The sequence below is a fragment of the Marmota marmota genome, unplaced genomic scaffold (genome assembly GCF_001458135.2).
Source record: "Marmota marmota marmota unplaced genomic scaffold, marMar, whole genome shotgun sequence".
NCBI classification, from domain to species: domain Eukaryota; kingdom Metazoa; phylum Chordata; class Mammalia; order Rodentia; family Sciuridae; genus Marmota; species Marmota marmota.
In genome coordinates this window covers 28955276-28981498 of record NW_026000174.1, presented here as the reverse complement: position 1 = coordinate 28981498, position 26223 = coordinate 28955276, and the positions used below count along the sequence as shown (strand labels likewise).

The window sequence follows — 26223 nt, the reverse complement described above, 5'->3', positions numbered from 1 at the left end:
ACACACATACTCACACACACACACAAATATATTATCCTAATAACAATAAGGATGTGGGGTAGGGACTGAGTTTAACATTTTTTTTAAAACACTGATTATTGCTGTGCCCACTATGGTAAGAACTATGAAATACAGTTTTCTGATATTCTGTGCAATGAAAAGATATATTCTTATTGAGATATAGTAATAAAAACTTTGGGTCCAGGATTCATTAAGTATCTCCTTAAAATTAGCTGCTTTTGTGTGGAAAAGGGAAGCTAATAAGACAAAAGAGGTTGTAGTTTTGAAATATTTTATTAATGTAGAACTGGTTCACAACAGATCTGTACATAAAAATAAATGGTGAATTCATATAGATAACATTTTAGAATTAGCTTAGTATTTGTATTTTAAAGATTGGAAATCACTGGATAAGATGTGATAGGATTGTTTGTTAATTGGTTTTAAGAGTTTTTCTCCCTTATTAAAACAACAACAAAAATACGATACCAATTTTGAGTAGTTGTCTATCCCACACTATTTAAAATGGAATGAAACAGAAGTTTCTGTTGAAGAACTTTGGGATTTATTTAAATGACCTTGACTTCATTGCTAAAAGCCCCAATTCTTCTTCATCCTTCTTTCTATTCACAACCTTTGCCATGTTTTAAAAGCCCCAATTCTTCTTCATCCTTCTTTCTATTCACAACCTTTGCCATGAAGTTTTGCAGTGCCCTTCCACTCTTGACAGGGCATTCAGACTTACTCCTTGACTTTGGGGTCAATCATTTGGTTTGCTTTGGCCAATGGGATATTTGCAAATGTGACACGTGTAGAGGTTTGTAAAATCACTTGTACATTTTGGTTCATATTCTTGCTCTTTTCTGACACCACAGAATAACAAGCTTGAGCTATTCTGGTGAAGGAAGAGGCATATGGAATGTAGGAAGTTACCGTATTTGTCCCAGCCAAGGCCATCCTAGATCAGCCAAAAGCCAGCCAATCACGAAATACATTAGTAAGCACAATTAAAACCAGACAAATGCTCATACACAGGAGCTAAATAAATGCTTATTGTTTTAAGCTACTAAGTTTTGGAGTGATAAGACCTTCAGGGTTCTTGTTGCCATAAATATTTGAAACAATCTCAAATAATTTATTTTTTTAAAGATGCATCTAGTCACATGTCACTAATGATCCTGAGTATTTTCTTGCGATTCCAGTAACAAATATGTGTTTCACATTGGTTTTAAGAAATTCCTAGAGCTTACCATTCAGAGATTCTTGTGTGAGACTTCAGTAGAATAGATTTTTTTTCTGTGGGGAATTCTAGAGCTATTTCCCACCTAGTCTGCATTTTCACCTAATATTTGGCACCTTTTGGGAACAGAATCATGTAGTCCATGAAATGGTAAGGCAGAAAATGCAAGTAGAGCAAGTGATTAAGTATGTATAGTAGGAAAAAGATAACCATGGTCATATGCCATATAGTGACATTTTGGTCAATGATAGACTACATGTATGGTGATGGTACTATAAGATTATTTCACCTAGTGATGACATGTCTGTCTTCATTTGTGTGAGTACAGTCTATGATGTTTATACAACAAAAGTCCATATCCCTGTCATTATGTAATACATGACTGCATATCCTTTGTCAACAGCACCTTTTGACTAGGGAGAAGTAGTCTTGAGCGAAGTCAGCAAAATCGTGAAAATGAGGCTCATAAAAGCAAAACCCAGTTTACCTTTGAACTATTTAGAGACAACATGGTGTACAAGTTCTGTGAATAAAGACAGAGCTTTCAAGATTTAACTCTATTCTACAAACCCAACTTATTAAAAAATGAGAAAGCTTAGATAAAAAGAGGCAAAGAGGTGCATGGTTCTTTAATTTGCTCTTTGTGTTTTGAAATCAGAAATCAGAAGACTGTTCTAATTTCAGGTTATATAGATAGAGTAAGCTATTTCATTTATTTATTTTTTTAATTTTGTGGTAGAAATACGTCTGCATTTTTTTTTTTTTTTAGTGATTATATTAAAAGTAGCTGGGCTGGGGATGTGGCTCAAGCGGTAGCGCGATCGCCTGGCATGCGTGCGGCCCTGGGTTCGATCCTTAGCACCACATACAAACAAAGATGTTGTGTCCGCTGAAAACTGAAAAATAAATATTGAAAAATTCTCTCTCTCTCTCTCTCTTTTAAAAAAAAAAAAGTAGCTGGGGCAGAACATTACTGAACATATCTTACCAGTTATGGCCTCCCATTCATCTGGAGCTGTACTTGGAGAAAGGATGTTGGATGAGGGACCTATACTTGCTTAATTCATCCTATTACTTGGAAGGGTCCTTATTATTTTGCATAGCAGTGTGGTCACCTGGCGGTAGGTCATTAGCATTTTAGTCTCTTTTTCTCACAACAATGCACAACATGTTAATTAGAGGATTCTGAAAGCTAAGTAACCTGTTTTAAAATCAGACATTTTAATTTGCAGCTTTAATGGCTGTTTTTATAATAACTGGCTTTATTGGGGGTAAAAGCACTTCTCATGTTCTACTAGCAAAGCAGAGTATAACAGAAGCTGACAAAATTAAAAACCTCATAATGCGACCTTTGCCTGGGATAAAAGGTTGTTTCATAACAATTTCCTTTTGTTCTTTGTTTAAGCCATTACTCTAAAAGGAGCCTCCGATTAATCTAAGTAAATGCATCATTACAGTACTAATCCATGTCCTTCTGTCAGTGTCTGTTTTAATTAAATAAGAAATGCTAGCAGAAAGATATCACGCACAAAGCTGTGATTGGAGAAAGAAGCACTGGTTGATCAAGGAAAAGATTAAAAAGAGCTTTGCTGTTTTGTCCATTTGCATTACTCCAGATGCCACAGTGTTTCAGGGTGAAAAGAAAACTTACAAAAGAGTTTAACACGTTTCACTCTTATAGATTTAAAATAATGGGATTTTCCAATGAAATTCTAATTATCCAATTTATCACATGTTAGACATTCCAAAGCAAGAAGCAGAACAGCTCAGGGTGTGTCTTTTAAACCTTTCATGCAGTATTGTGTTCTATTTGTGAAAACATACCTGCCAAATATGCATTTTTCTTCTTATTTTAGGTGAAATTGACTGTGATACCTGCTTATAGACATATAGTATAAGTTTTTTTTTAATTTTTAACAAATATCTTGTGACTTTTAACTTAGTTTTTTTCTATTTTTTTAAAAATCATTTTCCATTGATAATATGGTAAGAATTTAGGTGCTTAAGTGGTTTGTTAACAATGAAAAGTATGCTTGATGAATGCTTATAAAATAAATATTGTTACATTGATACACAGAAACTCTGCTTAGCCGTAGATTTGCAGAATTCCTGAGGTGAGGGCTCTCTCCATATACAGGCCATTATTTGATGTAATGAAAAGAGAAAGTGTGCAACAGTGAGATTGTTAATTAATTTAGCCTAACAAGATGAAGATAAATGAAGCAAAGCACAGATTGAATGAAGCAAGAGGTCTTATTTACAATTTAATACATTTTTATATAATGCAGATTTCATTGGTAAAAACCAAACAGACCCTCACCCCAAATACTGGCTAACAAAAAGGTATGCCCCCACCTTATAGTTCAACTCTAAAATCCTGGCTGACTTTACTGAAAACATGTATTGTGGCTCCATACAGAAGACACTTTTACAGTGTGTAAACAGTGCTTTTCTACTGCTAAGAATTCTACACTAGTTAACCTTTAACTTCAGTATTTTATTATTCTAGCTATAGACTGGGGATGACCATAAGAATAATTATCTGGAAACCTTTGGGTTTCTTGTTCTCCAGGTTATCCTGAGACATATTGCTTCAGTTATTTAATAATCATTTTATTTTAATCAGCTTTCACCAAAGGAAAGAAGCTCAAAAAATGGGAAAAGACAACAGAGTGAGAGAGAGAGAGAGAGAGAGAGAGAGAACCAGCGAGACAGAGACACACACAGAAGCTGTGTGCCTCTTTACATGTGCTTGAATCTGTAGCAATTGTACAGAATTCTTAAATTAGCATTATTTTTTAAAGTCTCCCTTTCAGAGATTAATGAGCTTTATCCAGTATTTGACCTTTTATCATTCCTGCTTTCTGCTCAGAAGTACTTCCTTCCTTCCTACTGTAGCTAGAAAAGACTGTCTCTTATCTTATGTTACTGTAGGCAGTGGTAACAGGGCTCTCTACAAATGGTGTTATTATGGTCACTATGTTTTTATCTCAGGGGTCACGAACAAATCCATGCAACTGCTTCTAAGGATTTCAATAAATAGGACTTTTTATCCAGACAATCGCCTTTTATGTTACTTTTAAACAAAACTACTAGTCCATCAAGAGTTTCAAAAGAAAACAATTCTACAGAGTGCCGGTATGGCCGCACAGACCAATCATCATGGCACCCATTCTCTAGTCCTTTATTTTTCAAGTCCACAACAATAGGTTGTTGATTCAATGGACAAGGCCAGAACAATTAAGTTCTCTGTTTAGCAGCAGTGCAGCATTTTAATGCCCTTCTCTAATAATGGTCTCATTATTGTTATTCTAAGACTGGGCCTCAGGAGGAGGAATATTTGCTGGAGGTACGTCATTATTTTGCAAATTTCGATTAGCTCATCATGTTGTCTGTAGTGTGAAAATCGTAGCTAATTAGGGCAGCCAGTTAGACTACCAGCTTTTGAGCTTATGAGTTAAAAGGTAGCATACTTGATAGGCCAGTGATGTGAAAAAGGTGGTAAAAAGGAGGATTAGAGCAGTTGCCTTAGTAACTCCAACTTCCATCTGTGAGGGAACAATGGACTTGTGTTTCTCCCCCACCTTGGTGTAAAAATTGGTTTTGTTTTGAAAGGACAGGGTTCTTTTTATGACAATCTGGAATTCAGCCCAACCGGGTGTAGTTTTTAGTTTAGGAGAGACCATTGGGGATAGGAAAGATGAAAGGTCATGGTGAGCTTCAAGGACATGAAAGGTTGTTGTCTCATGTAACAATGGTAGATTGTTTTTTCTAATATTTCTAGCCAGCCCCTAAGTCAGGTGATGGAACAAATACCTACAGTTTAGTCAGGTGAAACAGGAGGGGGTTGGGGGAGGAAAGGAGAAAAATGGGGTAAGAGAGAGTTTGTGCTGTGCTAAAAAAAAAAAGTTACTCCAATTTGCTTTTATTAAACAAAATGATATTTCTTTGTCACTGTCTCTGAGATTCCAGTGTGCTTTGGATGGTTTGCCTCTGTGGGCCATCACATCTCTGGGAAGCTCTCCAATGTGTTAGGGAATGTGATTTAAGCTTTCTTTCTGAACTCCCAGGAGGACTTGTGATGTGATACTTAACAATAAATTTAGTTGTTGTAGCTTTCTCACATTATTGGTGCTCTTAAAAGGTTTTCCTTCAAATGCACACTGAATAAAATGAATGATAAATATGAAAGAAATTTGTTTCACCACTCTACAGGGTTTTATCATAAATTCTATGACTTTCATCACAGAAAGTTTACAGGAAACTGTTTAGATGTTGCTGCAAAGCAACACAAATTTTTTCTCTACGTACATAAGAAAATGCCACAATTTTAAGAGCTCTTGGGTTTTGGTATATGGAGGAGGTGATAGAAAAGGATTGAATGCAGTGCTATTTCTTTAAAATCCTCAAAACCAAATCACCCTGCCTTGGTTTAAAATACTTTTTATTTCACCAAAATGAGTGACTTTTCTTTTCCTTCCATATCAATATTAAAACACTTGGTTGTGGTGGTTATTGTTAGGGTGTGAGTGTATGTGTATATGTGTGTGTGTGTATGTGCACACACACACAGGCATTTTAAGTGCCAGAAGCAGTATAGGAACAAATATACAGTTTAGGAACAAATATTTTTGTAACAAAAGTACCTGCTTTAGATGATTTATGAAACCTTCATGTTTTTTCTTCTTTATTGTCCCAAAACAATCCATGTGTGATTGAAACTGGACTTGGTCCAGAGGTTTGGGGAGATTTTCAAATTCTTTCTTAATCCTGAGTCTTTGTTTTTTTCCTTTTTTTCCAGCCAACCATCCTTATTGCTGTAACCTTTATGCTTTTAAGAAGGTGTATTCCTTTAATTTATTGTAGACACTTTATAGACTTGACATGATACTATCAAGCAACTTGAGAACTTAAGGATTTTTAGTGATCACCTTGTCAAATTCTTATATTTGAAAAATAAGAAAAGTGAGACTGGATTGAAGTGACTTGCCCAAGGTAACTCATCTAGTTAGAAGTAGAGAAATGGCTTTCATTTGCCGTACTGTTTAAATGTAAGAACCTGAGACCCTCATCATTATACAAAATACATGTATGAAGATGTGAATTTGGTATCAACATACCTTATATATAATCAGAGATATGATAAATTATTATATAATGGTGTATTAAGAATTGTAATGCAAAATAAATAAATAAATAAATAAAAATTTAAAAAAAGAACCTGAAATCAAAGGAAGAATGAAAAAGCATTATAGGAACATGTTTGACTTGTTTACTGGTCGTTTTAGTGGTTGAGGTGAGGTGGAATAAAGCTAATATCTGGTAGTGGTGGTGGGGGTTGGGATTCACATAAGATTTTTTTTTTGTTAACTATTAAACCTTCATTTTAAATAAATGGAGTTTTTAATTTTATTTTTCTCCCTGTCAAAAACAAAACAAACACCATACCTCCTCCCTAGCATAAATAGGGAGAGATGCACCCTGAAGTATTAGCATAGGATCCAAAATCTGCAAAAATTTCTTGATTCAGGTATTATATGAGATATTTTCATATGTATTACTGAAATTGACCATTTAAAAACTTATTTCCAGTGAGGTAAATTAGTTAACTTCTGTTTCTTAGTTTTTGTATCTGTAGAAAGGGACCTGATGTTATTTNAAAATATATATATATATATATATATATATATATATATATATATATATATATATATAATATATAGATCATAAATCTAACAAGTGGTAGACAGGGCATGAGAAATTCAGGTCTTCTAATTCAGTACTATTTGTTTGTTTATTTTCTTTTAGTTTCTTTAAACTTTTCTCCAGGTTAAATAATTATCTTTTTGTTGAATTTTCTTAATAGATTTCATAAAAATAAGAACAAATTATTATTATGAAAAAATTTACCTTATTTTACCTATTATAGTTTTACAGTTATCAAGGAATTACCTTTAGCTTTTCATGATAGTTCTTTTTTTTCTATAGTCATTATCTTTTCTTTCATTCTGACTATGAACATGGACTATAAAAGCAATTTGTGAAGCTGTTACTGGCACCTGACAAAACCATTTGCTGTTATGTCTGTCTTTTGGCCTTTTAGCTAGAGGTTCATTTCACATCTCTGAAGGTGATTATGCAAGCCTGTTCATCATAGCAGATACAGAGCAGGTTGGTAAGTGTCAACTAGGCTGGGAACAGCCTTATAAGTAAGTTTATACAGCAGATAAATGTATTAGCTAAAAAGTTGAACAATGGACACCAAAAAGTATATAAGAAGAGAGTCATGTCACAGGAGATTAAAATGTTCATTTAAAGAAGGAAAACAAAAACAAAAACAAAACCCCAACAACCTTAGGCCTACAGATTTAGGTCACAGTATAAGTGTAGACACCAAGTAGACTTAAAAGACAGATTCCAGTTTCTGAGTGCTCTGCATGTGGAAGATTACCAAGGCCACAGAAGGTCATGATCTTAAGTGAACCAATGTCTTTAGATTCAGAAAAACTAGGTGGAATCTTAGTTACTGAAATCAAGGAAAAATGTCAAGGTCAAACTAGGAACAAGAGTAAATAATTTCATTCTGAGACCCAAGGGATTGTGTTGGAGTCTCTCTGATATGAGATCAGAAATATCCTACAGCAGTGTCTCTCAAACTTTTGAAGTACATAAGAATCACTTGGGTGCTTAGGATTTCTTGGGTGGTGCCCAGGTGTCTATATTTTTTCATGAGCATCACAAATTATTCTAATGCAAATGTTTACATTTGGAGAATATTCCCCTAAATCCTGAGATGGCACTTATTGTAGGATAAGGGACCTTAGTGGCTACATCTGTTGAGAGAGGTGGCATTTAGAATTGGAAAGTCAGACCTTTCTCCTAAGAAAAATGTATCTCATGTCCAAAGTTGAGTTGTGTTTATCTTACATATAAGAAGGCAGTAAATGTGGGTTTGTATTTCTTGGACTGGGATGTTGTAAGGTTTTTCTCTTCATGTATCTTGATTCCCCTTTATAACCTGAGTGTTTTTGTAATACTTAACAAAGGTTTATATTTTTTTTTATGGTTAAAAAAGTAAGACTAATTGTTCTTTTGTGATTCATCTAAACTGCACTTCATTTTTACTTTCTATTTGTTATCTGCATTGTTAATCTCCTTTTTTCCTTCCCCCTTCATAAATTGATTAGTCTGAGTTGGCAAACTGTTGTAATGCTAAGGGTTAACCAGAAGAGAATTACAAATGAACTATCTAGAAAGTTGATTATTAATCCAGCTAGGGAAGAAATATCCTTTTACTTAGCAAGAATGAGTATCCGAAGAGCTGATAATATTGTTCAGGCAGTGGGGTGGAATGGCAGAGCTTGGTAAGTAAAACAAAACTTGGAATTAATCTTTTATATTCATTTTAAAAATGAGTTAGAATGTTGCTTTGTTTAGACAATTAAGCATAATATGAATTTACAAGCTACTAGTGCAAACCTAAAAAGTTCTAAATGTGTTTGTTAATGAGATTCCCATGTAGGCTATCGGTAGAAATTAACTGAAAAGTATTTACATAAGCAGATAAATATATTTAATTTTGAATATTTATAAAAATATATGATTAGATTTGTGATTAAGAACAAGGAAGTGGGCATGGAGGAATGATTACTAGAACAATCTAAGTTCAAACCTTGAGTAATATAAACTGAAGAATCTTGAGTGACAAACTGTTTCTTTTTTTTCCCCTGTAAGAGCAAATTCTGAGTTCTTTTTGTTATTAAAATATAATTTAAAGTATAATATTCACATAGATTCAGTGAGATATTTTTCAGACTTGTAGGTAACAAAAACTGTCATAAGTTCTGATATTTTCGGGGTCCCAGGACTCATTTCATCGTTGTATTTAATTTAAAGACCTTTCTAAAGACAGCTTTTATTGTATTTGTGAATAGGAAGGAAAGAGAAATGAGAGGATCTGTGCTATTTGTACAAAGAAAATTAAGTGAAAAGATATGATTTTAATAATGTTCTTCCACCAAAGACTGTTCTTCCTGTTGTAGCAGAATTTTTGATGTCAATATTCAATTCTGTAAGATTGAAGTTTTGCATGGATTACTTGATATTACAAAAATGAGCCTTTGAAAGTATGGACCATAATTAATATTACTGAAGCTTCATGTAATTAAGTCATTTGAATGTAGCATTGTTATTCTTAGAAGTTAGTGAACATATAAAACTTGTTTTAAATTGCAATAGTGCATGAATAAATATAGAATTCTTACTTTTTCTTTAAATGTATATCTTTAGTGACAATAAAAGACCTCAAATTAACATTTTGTTACTTAATGCTGAAGTGAGCAAAGAATATCACTTTCAAAAACTATAAATTCAGTGTTAGAAATGTTATAAGCGTGCATCTATTTGTGTGTATACATATATATGTGTGTATAGTATATGTATAAATAGAAAATACATGTTCAGAATGACAGAGTACCATGTGTCCCTACATGCTCAGTTCTTGTTTAGTTATAGTGGTCTAGTCTGTGTTTAGTACTAGGAGGAATAGTAGAGTATAGTAAACGAAATAAGAAAAATAATAGTTAAAATTTATGAAGCTCTTAGAGCTAAATGCTATGTTTTTATCTCATTTAATCCTCATATTAACTCTGTGGTTGTTGGAAACCTGTGAAGATTAGAGTGTATGCTAAAACAAAAAATAAGCTAATTAAAGAGCTCCTAACATCTGACATTCAAAGCCTAGAGAATAAAGGCTCAGTAACTAAAATATGTAAAGGGGAATATTTGAGATGATATACTTGTCCCAAAATTGAGATGATTTAATATAAAAAGTGGAAGAAATGAACCAGTGAATTATTAGCATTTAATTCTTTAAAATTATTTTGTTATTTAAATTTTAGTCACATAAATGTGTTAAAATGTATAAAGAATAGTATAATAAATACCTATGTATTTATAAAAAATAAAACATTACCAATAAAACTGAAGCCTTTCTAAATTTTATATTCTCCTCGATTCATGGCAGAGGTAATCACTCTCTTGAAAATTGGTGCTTTTTTCCCCTTATGCTTTTCTTTCTATCTGGGCTTAAATTCCCTATTCATTGTCTAGTAGGAACCCTCCCTACACTATCATCTTGAGGTCCAAGAAAGACCTATTATGCTTTAATTAAAACAAAACAACAAATTCTTAGCATAAAAGGCCTTTGCTCTGCAAAATTGGGCCCCTGCATTACCAGCAGCAGCTCTTACTTTTCTTCCTGATCCAGCTACTGTAGTGGTTTCATATCAGTTTCCTGGACTCTCCAAGTTCCTTCTTACCCCAAGGTCTTCATATAATGCTTTCATCTCAATTAGAATGCACCTTTCTCCACTCTTCGGCAGGATGGTATCCATTTTTCTTTCAGGTCCCTGCTTCAATGTCATTTCTTTAGAAAAACCTTTATTGATCCATCCAATTCAAATTTTTTCAGCTTGCAAAAATTTTTCTTCTCACTTTTTAATTTATTCAATAAGCAATATTGTAATTTTAAACTATGTATTTATCTATGTGATTGTTATTTAATGTCTGTCCTTCACTTTGGACTGGCCTCTTTTGTTCTTGGATGTTTTCCTGGCATGTAGCACAAATGATCTTGCACATTACAGGCATTCAATAAATATTTATTGTTGTTATTAGGGAGAATAATGTAATGAATAAGAAAGGAGAAAAAAGGGGGACAAAGAGGAAGAAACAATGTCTATAAAAATGTAGTTCATTATTTCTTTTGGATATACTGTTTAGATAAAATTATGCAATTTGATGCTGGTTAAGATTGGGCATGAAGGAGGTGTTAGGGACCTTTTTGAATCTTACCATCTAGCTATAGAGCACTTTACAGTTCTTCATTGCTGTTTCTTGTTTTTCAGTGTAATCTTACTTTTGTGTGCCATCATTTTTGGGAAATCTACATTTCTGGACATAGGAACTGAGCTTTCAAATTACAGATTTATAGAGCAGCTCCAATGGCTATAATTCTATTGTGGAAACATGATAATGTACTCTGAAAAATTAAGACTCAGTTGAGAAAATATACCTGGTATTTTTTCAGAGAAAATCCATAGGCCAGTTGTAAGAGTTTTATGATAGATAACTAACTAAAATATTCATAGTAGTGACAGTTGCTATAATATTGCTATACAACTTGAATTTTTTTCAAGACTATAGAAAAGGTTATTAAAAAAGGAAAAAGAAAATGAAGTCAGTCTGAGAGGAGGACTGGGGTTTATGAAATGTCAGAATATACTTATGTTGTATTTTATGTAAATCTTTGCTGGCATTTGTAATTAAAGTCCAAAGCTAAGAGGTTATGCTGATTTTTTTTTTTTGTGTGTGTGTGTGTGTGTGGTAGTGGTGTAGTGAGGAAAGAAATTTTTTAAAAAAAGAGTATGATAAAGAGAATTTAGTTAAAATATCTTGATGTTAAAAAGAGAGGATTTGTAGAATATTTCATTTACAGTCATAGATGAAGGTACCATTATTGCCAATAATATTATATCTTTTATTTTCATTATACTTTATGCTTTTAAATGAAGTTTCTATATATTATAGTCACACTGAGATAATTAAAGCATGACTTTTACTATCTTTGTTTCACAGATAGGAATGTTGGGACAGAAATCAGATAGAGCTGGGATTAAAACATTTTTTTCTTAATTCCTAAGCATAGCTAGGAACAGGCCAAATAAATATTAATATCACTCCCACCTCCCCAAACAGGTTGAAATTGGACTTCATTTTTAGATTCTCCACATCATTATCCAAAGTACATGTATGAAGACACGAACTGGTGTCAATATACTTTATACATAACCAGAGATATGAAAAATTGTGCTCTATATGTGTAATAAAAATCGTAATTCATTCAACATGTTTTATTGATTTAAAAAAAAATCAATTAAAAAGAGACCAAGGTGGATTAGACATACGTCCTTTCTAGGTTGTCTAGACTTGAAAGTTTTATTATTCCTAATTTCCTAAAGGTGCGAAGTAGTTAACAATTTCCAACAAACAGAATTGATATGCCTAAATTCAGATAGCTAATGGAGACACATTGCTAAGCCTATTATATTTAAGGATTATTCAATGAATTATAATAGACTAAATCCTTACCTGATATCTTGGGCTTCTAAATAAGGAGAAATAGGTGTGAGTTTAAAAAATGAAAGAACATAATTTGGAGTAAATGAACTATAGGTCAAATGAAACCATGTGATAAAGCAGAGAGTACAAGCCCCTTGGATACAAACTTAAGTCACGTGAGCTAAGGGAAAGTTCCTATTTAAAAGAATTTTTAAAATAAATGGCAGTGAGGGCTGAGGGTGTGGCTTAGTGTAGAGCACTTGCCTGGCACATATGAGGAACTGGGTTCAATCCTCAGCACCACATAAAAATAAAAATAAAGGTATTGTGTCCATCTACAACTAAAAAAAAATTAAAAAAATAAATAAATGGCAGTGAACAATGTTTGTGTCACATATAACATGCTTGCAAGCAAGTGGAGGTATATTTTTTTTGAAGACAAATGTCAGGAGGTATACTGATTACTTAAGAAGGCTGTTGTGCATTAAGATAGAAGCCAAATCTTATATATTTCAGTTGGACAAATAACTTGGTTGTGGTAAAATTCAGTTTCTTACACTTTCCTGGGATACTTGGCAAAAGCTTCCTTTAAGTTTAAGATCAAGGCATGTTTATTCTGAAACACAGGTCTTAAGAGTAGCTGATTCTATCCCAGGATGGATACCGTTCTGCCACAGGGAAAGGACGATATACTGTGGAGGTCTAGACCCCAGCTATCAGGTAAAAATCGCAGGAAGCCAGAGTTATTGACAAGCTGAAGAAAGACTTTTATATAAATTTTGGTTATTAAAAATGGAATGACTTCATTTGTGAGGTAGAAAAGGCCTTGTCAATAGTGAAAACAATGGGAAAATATTAAAATGTTGAGTTATACCAAGTTATTTCAATATTAAATTTTATAAGAATATGTTTTATGAGTCACCTGGCTAAGACAGGGAAATAACTCAACATGTTAAAGGACAAAGATAGATTCTTCTATTATGTGAACTTCATGAATAATGAACTTCATGAAGTCCAGTTTTACTGTCTGGATTATTCAAGCATTTGAAATTATTTATTTATTTTTAAATTAAAAATAATTTAATTTGTTATATATGACAACAGAATGAATTACGATTCATATTACACATATAGAGCACAGTTTTTCATCTCTGGTTGTACATAAAGTAGAGTCACATCCTTCATGTCTTCATACATGTACTTAAGGTAATGATGACCATTGCATTCCACCGTCTTTCCTACCCTATGCCTCCTCCCTTCCCCTCCTTCCCCTTTTCCCCTTTGCCCTATCTAGAGTTCATTTAATCCTCCCACTCCCCCTGCCCCTCCAACACCCCTCCCCCTTCACATATTAGAAACAGCATCCTTAAGCCAGAGAAATCATTTGGCATTTAGTTTTTTGGGATTTCACTTAGCATTATATTCTCCAGCTCTATCCATGATTTTATTCTTTTTTAATGCTGAATAATATTCCATTGTGTATATATACCACATTTCTTTATCCGTTCATCTACTGAAGGGCATCTAGGTTTGTTCCACAGTTTAGCTGTTGTGAATTGTGCTACTATAAACATTGATGTGGCTGTGTCCCTGTAGTATGCTGTTTTTAAGTCCCAATTTTTAAGTCCTTTGGGTATAGACCGAGGAGTAGGATAGCTGGGTCAAATGGTGGTTCAATTCCCAGTTTTCCAAGGATTCTCCATACTGCCTTCCATAATGGCTGCACCAATTTGCAATCCCACCAGCAATGTATGAGTATGCCTTTTTCCCCACATCCTCACTAACACTTATTATTGTTTGTATTATTAATAGCTGCCATTCTGACTGGAATGAGATGAAATCTTAGAGTAGTTTTGATTTGCATTTCTCTAATTGCTACAGATGTTGAACATTTTTTTCATATATTTGTTGATTGATTGTATATCTTCTTCTGAGAAGTGTCTGTTCAGTTCCTTGGCCTATTTATTTATTGGGTTATTTGTTTTTTTGGTGTTAAGATTTTTTAATTCTTTATATACCCTAAAGATTAGTACTGTATCTGATGTGCGTGTGGTAAGAATTTGTTCCCAAATGGTAGGCTCTCTATTTATCTCACTGATTTTTTCTTTGGCTGAGAAGAAGCTTTTTAGTTTGATTCCATCCCATTTATTGATTCTTGATGTTAATTCTTGTGCTATAGGAGTCTTATTAAGGAAATTGGGGCCTAATCTGACATGATGGAGATTTGGGCCTACTTTTTCTTCTAATAGATGCAGTGTCTCTGTTTTAATTCCTAGGTTCTTGATCCACTTTGAGTTGAGTTTTGTGCATGGTGAGTGATAGGGATTTAATTTCATTTTGTTGCATATGGCTTTCCAATTTTCCCAGCACCATTTGTTGAAGAGGCTATCTTTTTTCCAATGTACGTTTTTGTCACTTTGTCAAGTATAACTGTGATTATGTGGGTTAGTCTCTGTGTCCTCTATTCTGTACCATTTGTTTACAAGTCTATTTTGGTGCCAATACCATGCTGTTTTGGTTGCTGTTGCTCCATAGTATAGTTTAAGTTCTGGTGTAGTGATCCCACTGCTCACTTTTCTTGCTAAGGGTTGCTTTAACTATTCTGGGTCTCTTATTTTTCCTATGAATTTCATGACTGCTTTTTCTATTTCTATGAGAAATGTCATTGGGATTTTGATTGGAATTTCATTAAATCTGCATAATGTTTTTGGTAGTATGGTCATTTTGACAATATTAATTTTGCCTATCCAGGAACAAGGTAGATATTTCCATTTTCTAAGGTCTTCTTTAATTTCTTTCTTTAGCATTCTGTAGTTTTCATTGTAGAGGTCTTTCACCTCTTTTGTTAAGTTGATTCCCAAGTATTTTATTTTTTTGATACTATTGTAAATGGGGTAGTTTTCCTCGTTTCCCTTTCAGAAGATTTGACACTGATATACAGAAATGCCTCTGATTGATGGGTGTTGATTTTGTATCCTACTACTTTGCTGAATTCACTTGCTAGTTCTAGAAGTTTTCTGGTGGAATTTTTGGGTCTTCTACATATAGAATCATATCATTGTCAAATAGTACGAAATTTAGTTTTCCTTTACCTATCCTTATCCCTCTAATTTCTTTTGTCTAATTGCTGTGGCCAGTGTTTCAAGAACTATGTTAAGAAGTGGTGAAAGAGGGCTTCCCTGTCTTATTCCAGTTTTTAGAGGGAATGCTTTTAATTTTTCTCCATTTATAATGATGTTGGCCCGGGGCTTAGCATGGATAGCTTTTACGATGATGAGATATGTTCCTGTTATCCCTAGTTTTTCTAGTGTTTTGAACATGAAGGGATGCTGTTTTGTCAAATGCTTTTTCTGCACCCATTGAGATGATCATATAGTTCTTATCTTTAAGTCTATTGATATGATGAATTACATTTATTCATTTCCGTATGTTGAACCAACCTTACATCCCTGGAATGAACCTCACTTGACCATGGTGTACTATCTTTTTGATATGTTTTTGTATTCGGTTTGCCAGAACTTTATTGAGAATTTTTGCATCTATGTTCATTAGAGATATTGGTCTGAAGTTTTCTTTCTTTGATGTGTCTTTGCCTGGTTTTGGAATCAGGGTGATATTGCGTCATAGATTGAGTTTGGAAGTGCTCCCTCTTTTTCTTTCTTGAAACAAATTGAAGAGTATTGGTATTAGTTCTTCTTTAAAGGTCTTGTAGAACTTAGCTGGGTATCCATCCAGTCCTGGGCTTTTCTTGATTGGTAGGCATCTTCTATTTTGTCGCTTGAAACTGATCTGTTTAAATTTTGCTTATCATCCTGATTCAATTTGGGAAAATCATAGGACTCTAGAAATTTGTTGATGCCTTTAATATTTTCTATTTTATTGGAGTATAGATTTCAAAATAATTTCTAATTATTTTCTGTATTTCTGTAGTGTCTGTTGTGATGTTTCATTTTTCATCATGTATGATAGTAATTTGAGTTTTCTTTGTCCTGTTTGTTAGCATGGCTAAGGGTCTATCAATTTTATTTATTTTTTCAAAGAAGCAACTTTTTGTTGTGTCAATTTTTTCAATTCTTTTGTTTCAGTTTCATTGATTTCAGCTCTGATTTTAAGTATTTCCTGTCTTTTACTGCTTTTGGTGCAAATTTGTTCTTCTTTTTCTAGTACTTTGAGATGCAATGTTAAGTCATTTATTTGTTGACTTTTTCTTCTTTTAAGGAATGAACTCCATGCAATGAACTTTCCTCTTAGAACTGCCTTCATAGTGTCCTGGAGATTTTGATATGTTGTATTTGTATTCTCACCTCTAAAAATTTTGTAATCTTGTCCTTGATGTCTTCTGCAACCCATTGTTCTTTCAGTAGCATATTATTTAGTCTCCAGGTGTTGGAGTAGCTTTTATTTCTTATTTTATCATTGATTTCTAATTTCATTCCATTATGATCTGATAGAAAGCAGGATAGTATCTCTACTTTTTTATATTTGCTAAGAGTTGCTTTGTGACATATTATATGGTCTATTTTAGAGAAGGATCCATGTGCTGCTGAGAAGGAAGTGTATTTGCTCATTGAAGGATGAAATATTCTATATATGCCTGTTAAGTGTAAGTTATTGATTGTATTATTGAGTTCTATAGGTTCTTTGTTCAGCTTTTGTTTGGAAGATCTATCCATTGGTGAAAGAGGTGTGTTGAAGTCACCCAAATTTATTGTGTTGTGGTCTATTTGACTCTTGAACTTGAGAAGAGTGTGTTTGATGAATGTAGATGCTCCATTGTTTGTGGCATATCTATTTATAATTGTTAAGTCTTGTTGGTGCATGTTTCTCTTGAGCAGTATGTACTGTCCTTCTTTATCCCTTTTGATTAATTTTAGCTTGATGTCTACTTTATATGTTATGAGGATGGAAACCCCCGCTTGCTTCTGCAGTCCATGTGAGTGGTATGATTTTTCCCAACCTTTCACCTTCAGTTTGTGGATGTCTTTTCCTATGAGATGTGTCTCTTAGAGGCAGCATATTGTTGGCTCTTTTTTTTTTTTTTTTTTTTGATCCTTTGCTAGTCTATGTCTTTTGATTGGTGAGTTTAGGCCATTAACATTCAGGATTATTATTGAGACATGATTTGTATTCCCAGTCATTTTGGCTTATTTTTGGTATTTAACTTGACTTGGTTTCTCTTCTGATTAGATTTTCCTTTAGCAAAAAAGAATAAATACCTCCCTCTGCTGGTTTTCATTGTTTTTCATTTCCTCTTTGTGGTATATTTTGCCATGGATATTCTGTAGTGCAGGCTTTCTAGTTGTAAATTCTTTTAGCTTATGTTTATCATGCAAGGTTTTTATTTCATCATCAAATCTAAAGCTTAATTTTGCTGGATATAAGACTCTTGTCTTTCAGAGCTTGGTTTTTGTTGTTCCATGATTTTCTGGTTTGAGGGTCTGGGTTGAAAAATCTGCTGAGATACGAATTGGTCTCCCCCTATATTGATCTGATAGCTTTTTAGATTCTATCCTTATTCTGTATGCTAGGAATATTCATTATTATGTGCCTTGGTGTAGATCTGTTTTAATGTTGTACATTTGGTGTCCTGTAAGCCTCTTGCATTTGGTTTTCGAATTCATTCTTCATTACTTGGGAAATTTTCTGATATTATCTCTTTGAAGAGATTGTGGATTCCTTTGGTTTGAAATTCTGTGCCTTCCTCTATCCCAATAACTTTTAGATTTGGTATTTTGATGGTATCCCATAATTATTGGATGTTCTGTTCATGGTTTCTTACTATCTTCACTGTGTGGTCAACTTTATTTTCCAGATTGTATACTTGCTTTCATTATCTGATGTTTTTTCTTCCAAGTGATCTAGTCTATTGGTTATGTTTTCTATTGAGTTTTTTATTTGGTTTATTGTTTCCTTCATTTCAAGGATTTCTGACTGTTTTTTTTTTTCAGAATCTCTCTTTCTTGATGTCATCTTTTGCTCTCTGTATTTTCTCTCTTATCTCATTGTTGGAGTGATCAATTTTTGCCTGTATTTGCTCATTTAGGTCATTCTTTAATTCACAGATCATTTTAGTTATGAACCCTCTGAACTCCTTCTCTGACATTTCATCAACTTTTCTATTCATGTGTTCTGTTATTGTAGTATCCTGGTTTGTTTGAGGCACTTTCCTTCCTTGTTTTTTTCATGTTGTCTATGTGACTTCCTTTCTTGCAGTGTGGATCTGAGATATTATAGTTTCTACCCTATATTCTTGTAGTACCTGTGCAGATTGTCTATACCTCACCTTGATGTTGGGCTTCTAGACCCTACTAGTGTCCCTCAATGTATGCTACAGCAACTAAAGGTGGTGGTGGCAATAGCCGAGATAACTTGAGAAAATAATGGAGGTTCCCCAAGATGGATGCAATGTCTTACAGAGATGGGGTTGAAAGGGTGGGCCTTACACTGTCTTTGGGATGCCTGTTCTGAGATGCAGTTGCTTCTAGGCCCTGTCTGTTCTCAAAATGGTAGGGATTACTTCATGGGGAAAGCTATGGTAATGTCTGCAGTGTCCCAAGATGGGTTAGTCTTGGGCTTCCTGGAGGTGGCGAAATCGGACCTACCGTGAACCTAGGTCCCACCAGTGTGGGCCACACTGTGTGTTCTGCTGGTCAGAAGAGGTGGTTCTGTGCTGGAGCCTGAGCTCCAGTGGGTGTCTGCTGGTAATGGGATGGACCTTGAATAATTTTTTAAATGGTGTGTTTTACATCTCTGGGCAGGCAGATGATACCTAACATTATAGTTAGTAAGAACTTTAGATTTCAGCAGGTAACCCCCAACCTCAGAAGAGTTGATGTGAGATAACAGAACTGTGTTGTAAGGGGAAATGAGATAAATCAGTTTGTTTGTCCACAGGGTCCAGATCAGATCCAGAGAATAAGGATTTTAGGACTAGGTATGTAGCTCAGTGGTAGAGCACTTGCCTGGCATGCGCTAAGGTCCTGGGTTCCATCCCCATCATGGGGAAGGCAGGATTGGGGGACAGGAAAAAAAGAAGATAATTTTAATCTGAGTTAGGAGAACATATTTTAAAAAATAATAAGTGTATTTACATTAAATGGTTTTTTGGCCTTCTGTTATTTTAGTTGACCTATTGAGGTAATACTTTCATTTAAAAAATTAAAAGTATATTAAAATTACACAAGTAGTAAAAAGATGCATTCTTATAGAAAAGTGTCTGGCATTTAGCAGACCATCATCAAACATTTCCTCAATTAATAATTATTGAAAAAAAATGAAAGAAAATTTCCTTAATATGTCTCCCCAATCAAAATTCAATTTCTTTCCAATAAAAACTTCTATTTTGATTTTTATCCTTCCAGACATCTTTTAAATAATCGGATACAAATATATATAATTCCATAGAATTATGAAGCTTTATTTTATGTGAGGTTGACACTCCCCCCTTTTACACATATTGCCTTATACTTTGTATATTCTTTTTTATTTAAAATTACAATTTGGATCAGTCCTTTTATATAGTATTACTTAATTTTCTTCTACATAATTCTATACTATGTATAGTATTTACAGTATGTATACATATTTATACTATGTCATGTTATGTTAATAGACATGAGTTATTTCTGATTTAAATACTGTCAACTGAAACATCAGGTATTGAAAAATTTGAGGGTGGCAAAACTTGATTATTGTCTTAAAATATATAATTTGGGCATAGAAAATTTCTATTTGGTAGGGTTATGGAGAATTACATAGGTAATAAAGGTACTTAGTACTCAGGGAACCTTTAATAAATGAATCATCTCCCTTCCCCCATCTTTCCTTAAATTATTTGTATGAGGGTAGGATTGAAAGAATATGGTAATGTGATTGCTCATATTCTCATTTTTATCTTCCGCAATATGTTATTTGTATTGCTTACTTAATTTTTAATACTCAGTCTGAAGGATATTGAAGGTGATGACTTAGTCCCTATTTTCCTCATTGCTCTTTAATGATTGGCTTCATGAGAAAAATGTTATTGACAAACATCAGTTTTCATCTACTGTATGCTTGGCACAATGGGAATAAAATGAAAAGATGATTTCTATATATAAAAATATTATAAATTTGTGGGAAAGACAGACACAGGAATTAATAAATACTGAATAGTATAATAGGAGCTTGAGTAAGTCAAGGGTAGAAACAACTAACTTTGGTGTAGTCGGGGAGCATTTTCATTGAGTAGGTGATAGTTGAGATAGAACCTTAAAGGTTTATTAATATTTCACTGAACAGACAAAGGAAAAGAGGTTATGGACAGAGTAATAGAAAGCACGGAGAAGTGAAAAAAAAAACTATGGTACTCTTTATTTTGTCTTTAAGGCAATACGAGAAGTATTTATGTTCAGAGAGTAATTGGAAGTAAGAAAAGGCCACTTGAATCTATTAAAAACTGATTAGGGATGACTATAAATTCTGGGAAAAAACCACAAAATTACTATCTGAAGGCACTGTAAAGCAACTTAAAAGCAGGCTTAATCACGAGAGGACATGACAGTAGAAAATGGATGGAGGGAAACTTGGTATGTTTGTCATTTTTAAGGTTTGTTGTATGAGGGCAGGCTCCGGTTCTGTGTCAGACAAGTTAATAAAACTCTGATAGGAAAAAAACCAACATTCTTTCTGGCCTGGAAAACCAAAAAAGCAGATTTCAGGTAACCATAGCTTCTCAGAAGTAAGGGGGTAATCCTGGAGAGTAAAGAGCTACAGCAGGAGACTGTCAACATCTATGTACAAACTTTGTCTAAATCTCTGACTGATCCCCAAACCAATGCACACACAGGACAGGCTTCAAACAGCTTGGACAAGCCTAAGGGACTAAGCAAATATTTGAGCTGCTGTGAGCTGCAGGTGAGGTAGAATATTCAGTTTGGGTCTTTGCAAGTAAGCTTCTTGCTGAAATAACAGCAACACTCCTTATAGGACTATAAAAGAATCCAGAGTCTCCACATTATAATTCAAAATTTTTCAACATATGACTGACTAAAAAATGTGAAACCAAACAAAATAGAACTCAGAACATCTCAGTGGGGGATTGCGGGGAGGCTATAAACAAGGAGCTAAATGGGAACTTAAAACTGAAAAAAAATATAAACTAAGAAAATTATTTGAGGGGACAGTCAGTAGAATAGAGATGACAGAAGAAAATATCAGTTCATTGAAGATAGAACAATAGAAGTTGTCCAATTTAAAGATCAGAAAGAAAAACATTAGAAACTGTGAATATAGTATTAGGGATATGTGGGACAATATTGAAAGGTCTAACATTGGAGTCCCAGAAAATAAAGAATGATATGGGGACAGGAAAAAAAGAATTTGAAGAAATAATGACATCAAATTCCCCAAATTTGGTGTAAGACACAAATTTACAGATTTAAGAAATTCAGGGAACTCCAAGTGAGATAAATTCAAAGAAGAGCACAACTACTATCTAGGCATAGGCAAAGGTTTTGTGTTTTTTTTTTTTTGGTAAGGATCAAGAAAAAAGAGAACATAACTTACCAAAAAAAAAAAAAAAGAATGTGGCATCTAATACACAATGGAGTACTACGCAGCAATAAAAAGTGACAAAATCATAGAATTTGCAGGGAAATGGATGGCATTAGAGCAGATTATGCTAAGCGAAGCTAGCCAATCCTTAATAAAGAGAGCAACTAAGAACAGAACAGGGAGGAAGAGCATGAGGAAAAGATTAACATTAAACAAAGACGAGTGGGGGGAGAGAAAGGGAGAGAGAAGGGAAAGCATATGGAAATGGTAGGAGACCCTCAATGTTACACAAAATTACATAGAAGAGGATGTGAGGGGAAAGGGTGGGGAAACAAGGGAGAGAATTGAACAACAGCAGATGAGGTAGAGAGGGATGATGGGAGGGGAGGGGAGGGGGGATAGTAGGGGAAAGGAAAGGTAGCAGAATACAACAGTCACTAATATGCCATTATGTAAAAATGTGAGTGTGTAACCGATGTGATTCTGCAATTTGTATTTGGGGTAAAAATGGGAGTTCATAACCCAATTGAGTCAAATGTATGAAAGATGATATGTCATGAGCTTTGTAATGTTTTGAACAACCAATAAAAATATAAAGAAAAATATATATATATATATATATAAAATAAAGACATTGTGTCCCCTATAACTAAAAAATAAATATTTAAAAAAAAAAGAATGAAGGAGAGGAGTTGGGAGTATTGCTCAGTGATAGAGCACCTGCCTTACATGTGCAAGGATCTGGATTTGATCCCTAGCTCCATTAAAGAAAGAAAGAAAGAAAAAAAAAGAATGGAAGATGAATAATCACTATAGATTTGATACAACATGAAACAAAAAACCTAAGTAGCAATGTACTATGCAAGAAATTAAATTTGTTAATTAAGAAATAAAAGTTTCTATCAAGGGGATTATAAACCCAAGTGATTTCACTGGTGAATTCTATCAAACATTTAAGCAATAACACCAGTCTTACAAAAACTCTTTCAAAAAATTAAAGAAGAATTCTAACCTCATTTTATGAGGCCACCAGCATTCACCCTAATACCAAACTTGAAAAAAATTACAAAAAAGGTTAATTACAAATATCCTTTATGGTTATAGATGCAAAATACTTTTTAACAATTATCAGCTAATTAAATTTGGCAATCTAAAAAAAGTATAATATATCATGACCAGTAAGATTTAGTCTATAAATGAAAAGTCTAACATGTGTAAAATTTCACTATTACCAGCATAAATGAAAAAATTATTTGATAATTTCAATAAATATAGAAAAAGCATTTGACAACCCGAGTTCATAATTAAAATTCCAAGAAAACTAGAAATAGAATAAAACATCCTTAATTTGAAAAGGGCATTTGTGGTAAACCTAAAACTAACATCATGTATGATAGTGAATTATTTAATATTGAAAATATTGAATTCTTTTTTCCTATGATGGAAACAAGATAATTAATGTTCATGCCCCCTCATCCCACCTGTAGGTCCTATCCATTGAAATGAGGCAAAGCAAATAATAATAAGCATAAGAATATGAAAGGGTAAAACTACATGCTTTTGGCAAGGTCCTGTGATAAAAGGTTGGTAGCTTGTATTTTAATTTAGTCAATGGGTGGAAATTGAAATTTCATGGCAAAAAATGAGAAAAATTACTTCCCTTTTGACTTAGTCTTAAAAATTAAAACAAAATTAGTAAAAGGTGTATATAATTTGCAGTATTCATATGTGATTCTAACTATGTATCAATTTTTGGAAGAATAAAGTTGTTTTTTAAGAGTAATTTTCAGATCAAAAGTTGTAATAGCATAGTCATTTTTGATATTCTAGTACCATCACCACAAAGGTCATTTTTGTAAAGATTATATCATAAGGACATTGCCTAATCTTTTTACATTCAAATAATTCTCTTTTGAATAATCTACCATATCATGTATCATTTCTGTCAAATTTTGGTTCTTTGGTTTTTTTAATCTGATCTAACTGCCAATTATTTATTTTCAGTAATTAGATCTTTTCTACAATACTACATTTCTATATTTATTGAAATCTTGCAACTTTTACAATGTTCGTGATTTCATTTTGCAGTTCCTTAACGTTTTAATTTTGAATATTGGTTATAACAATACTGAATAATGCAACATGTAGGAGTTGGTTGGCTTGATTTTTAATTTTGTAAGACATAAATTATCTGGCTGTTATTTAGTAGCCCTATGCTTATGTGCACTTCAGCCAGTCTTTGGGAATGAAATCCAGGTATTAATGTATTTTTAAAATTTGTTCTTTTTAGATATAAGTGACAGTAGAATGTATTTTGACATATTGTATATACACGGAGCAAAATTCCCATTCTTGTGGTTGTACATTTATGTGGAGTTTCACTGGTTGTGTATTAATTTACAGACAAAGGAAAGTTATGCCTTATTCATTCTACTGTCTTTTCTATTCAGGTATCAATATTTTTGAAGTTCTTCATGTTACTTCATTATGCAGACAAGTTTGAAACCACTGAGCAGTGATTTTCAAAAACACAGACATTGATCCCAATGAGTAAGATACATGATAAATTAATCTGTGAGGGATATTTGAATGAAGACTAGAATAACCTTATACATGATAAATTCATTAGTGAACATTTTTAGATTCTCATGACTTTCACTTCCTATGTAATTTTGGAAACTTACATGATCAATATTTAGATAATAAGAGAATCTCCTAAATTCATTGAGTGTCATATAGGAATGGGCCAAGAAATACAGTGGTAAACTAAAATGCATGATGTCCTTTTATCTAGGAGTTTATAATCCAAAGAGAACAAAGGCATTAAGTAAATATTTGGTTTTAAGATAATGAATATTATGAAAGAAAAGGAAAATATAACCAGGATTAAGGATGGTGACAAGACCCGGCATTAGTGGTATGAAAGCTGAGACCTAAATGATGAGTAGGAGATAATTTGATGAAAAGGAGACTCTGAGGGAACAGTGTTTTTGTAGGCCATAAATTGAGAAGAAGCTTTCAAGCCCTAGGAGCAGAAATCAGGCAAATGTAACTAGAGAATAATCAACAGAGAACAGTTGGAGAAGATCAAGTCTTCTGCTGCTGAGTGTATGCATAGGTGCCAAGAAGTGAAATGAGAAAGACAGTTTGGAATCAGATTATTAATAACTATTGTATCCGTACTAAGGAATCTATATTTTGTAGGTTATGGGTAAATGACTAAGGTTTTTAATTAAGCAGGAGATTGAGGTAATTAGATTTTTGTTTTAGGACATCTCAGGACTCCCTCCCCCAACCCTATACTCCCAAACAAGGAAAGCGAACTTCTGAATTTCCTGACTTGTAGTAATATTACTAAAGTTGAATAGACTTCTCCAATTCTCATTATTCTCCTACTTTCTAAGCTAAATGGAAAACTACATGTATGAGAAGAAAAAATCTCCACTAGTATTCCTCAAGAGCCATATGCATATCAATACAAGCAATCTTATGTGTTTTAGATTTTGACAAAGATAGCTTTGAAGTAAGGCCAGAGACTTGAGAGCCATACTCAAGGGTTTGATCTGAAGAACAATATGGCTCCAGATACTACAGATCTCTGGACATATGAAAGTGGCTAAAGGCAATTCAAAAGCAACAAACATGAAACTGTCCTTATAGTTGGAATGACTGTGTTAGCTAGTAGGAGAGGAAAAAAAATAAATAAGTAAAAACCCCACAAAATTTTAATTAAATAATGTTTTACATATTTTTCCTTTGGACTCAATTCAGTCACAAATGAAATAGCAGTTGCCTGGGATTTCCACAGCATTAATTAATTCAAAAGAGCAAAAAATGAATCAAAACCAGGAACTTATTTATTATTCCCTTCTTTCCTTTAAGCATCATGAAAAACTCAGAGTCTCCTGTGATTGCAGGAGTTTGCATTTCTAAGACCTGGATAATCCAATTTAAAATGGATTAAAATCTGCTCACAAACATAATAATAAAGGGAAGATATTTGTTTTAATTTATTTTTTCTTCACTTTTTTTGTTTAGAGAAAGTTTAAATTTTAAGTGATGTAAATAAAACTTGAAAATAAAGACACACTAAGAGTAAACCACATCTAAAGAGCATTTTTGTTTGTTTTCCAAGGATAAGATGCACTTTAGAAAATAATTTACAGGCATGATTTAGACTTACCCTTTTTATTACAAAACATAGATACATCTTTTATTTAAAATGGTGTCTATTGCTTTTAACCCCTGACAATTGGAGTCCAAAAAAAAAAAAAAAAAAAAAAAATTCATGACATTCATGCATTAATGTCCTAGTCAATTAGTAGTTT

At 33.3% G+C, this 26223-nt stretch overlaps 1 protein-coding gene across 13 annotated transcripts in view; it reads left to right on the top strand.

Annotated features, from left to right (window-relative positions):
• The window catches only part of LOC107135671 (transcription factor SOX-6-like), a 244762-nt gene that overhangs the window by 159982 nt on the left and 58557 nt on the right, over window positions 1-26223 (top strand). Inside the window, exon 1 of one of the 13 annotated variants that reach the window (XR_007342336.1) lies at window positions 7422-8604. The exons of the other annotated variants lie outside the window; for them this stretch is intronic. The gene's annotated coding sequence lies outside the window, so the exon portion shown is untranslated. Of the gene's footprint in view, window positions 1-7421; window positions 8605-26223 lie in introns of those variants that run through there. 13 annotated transcript variants of the gene reach the window in all.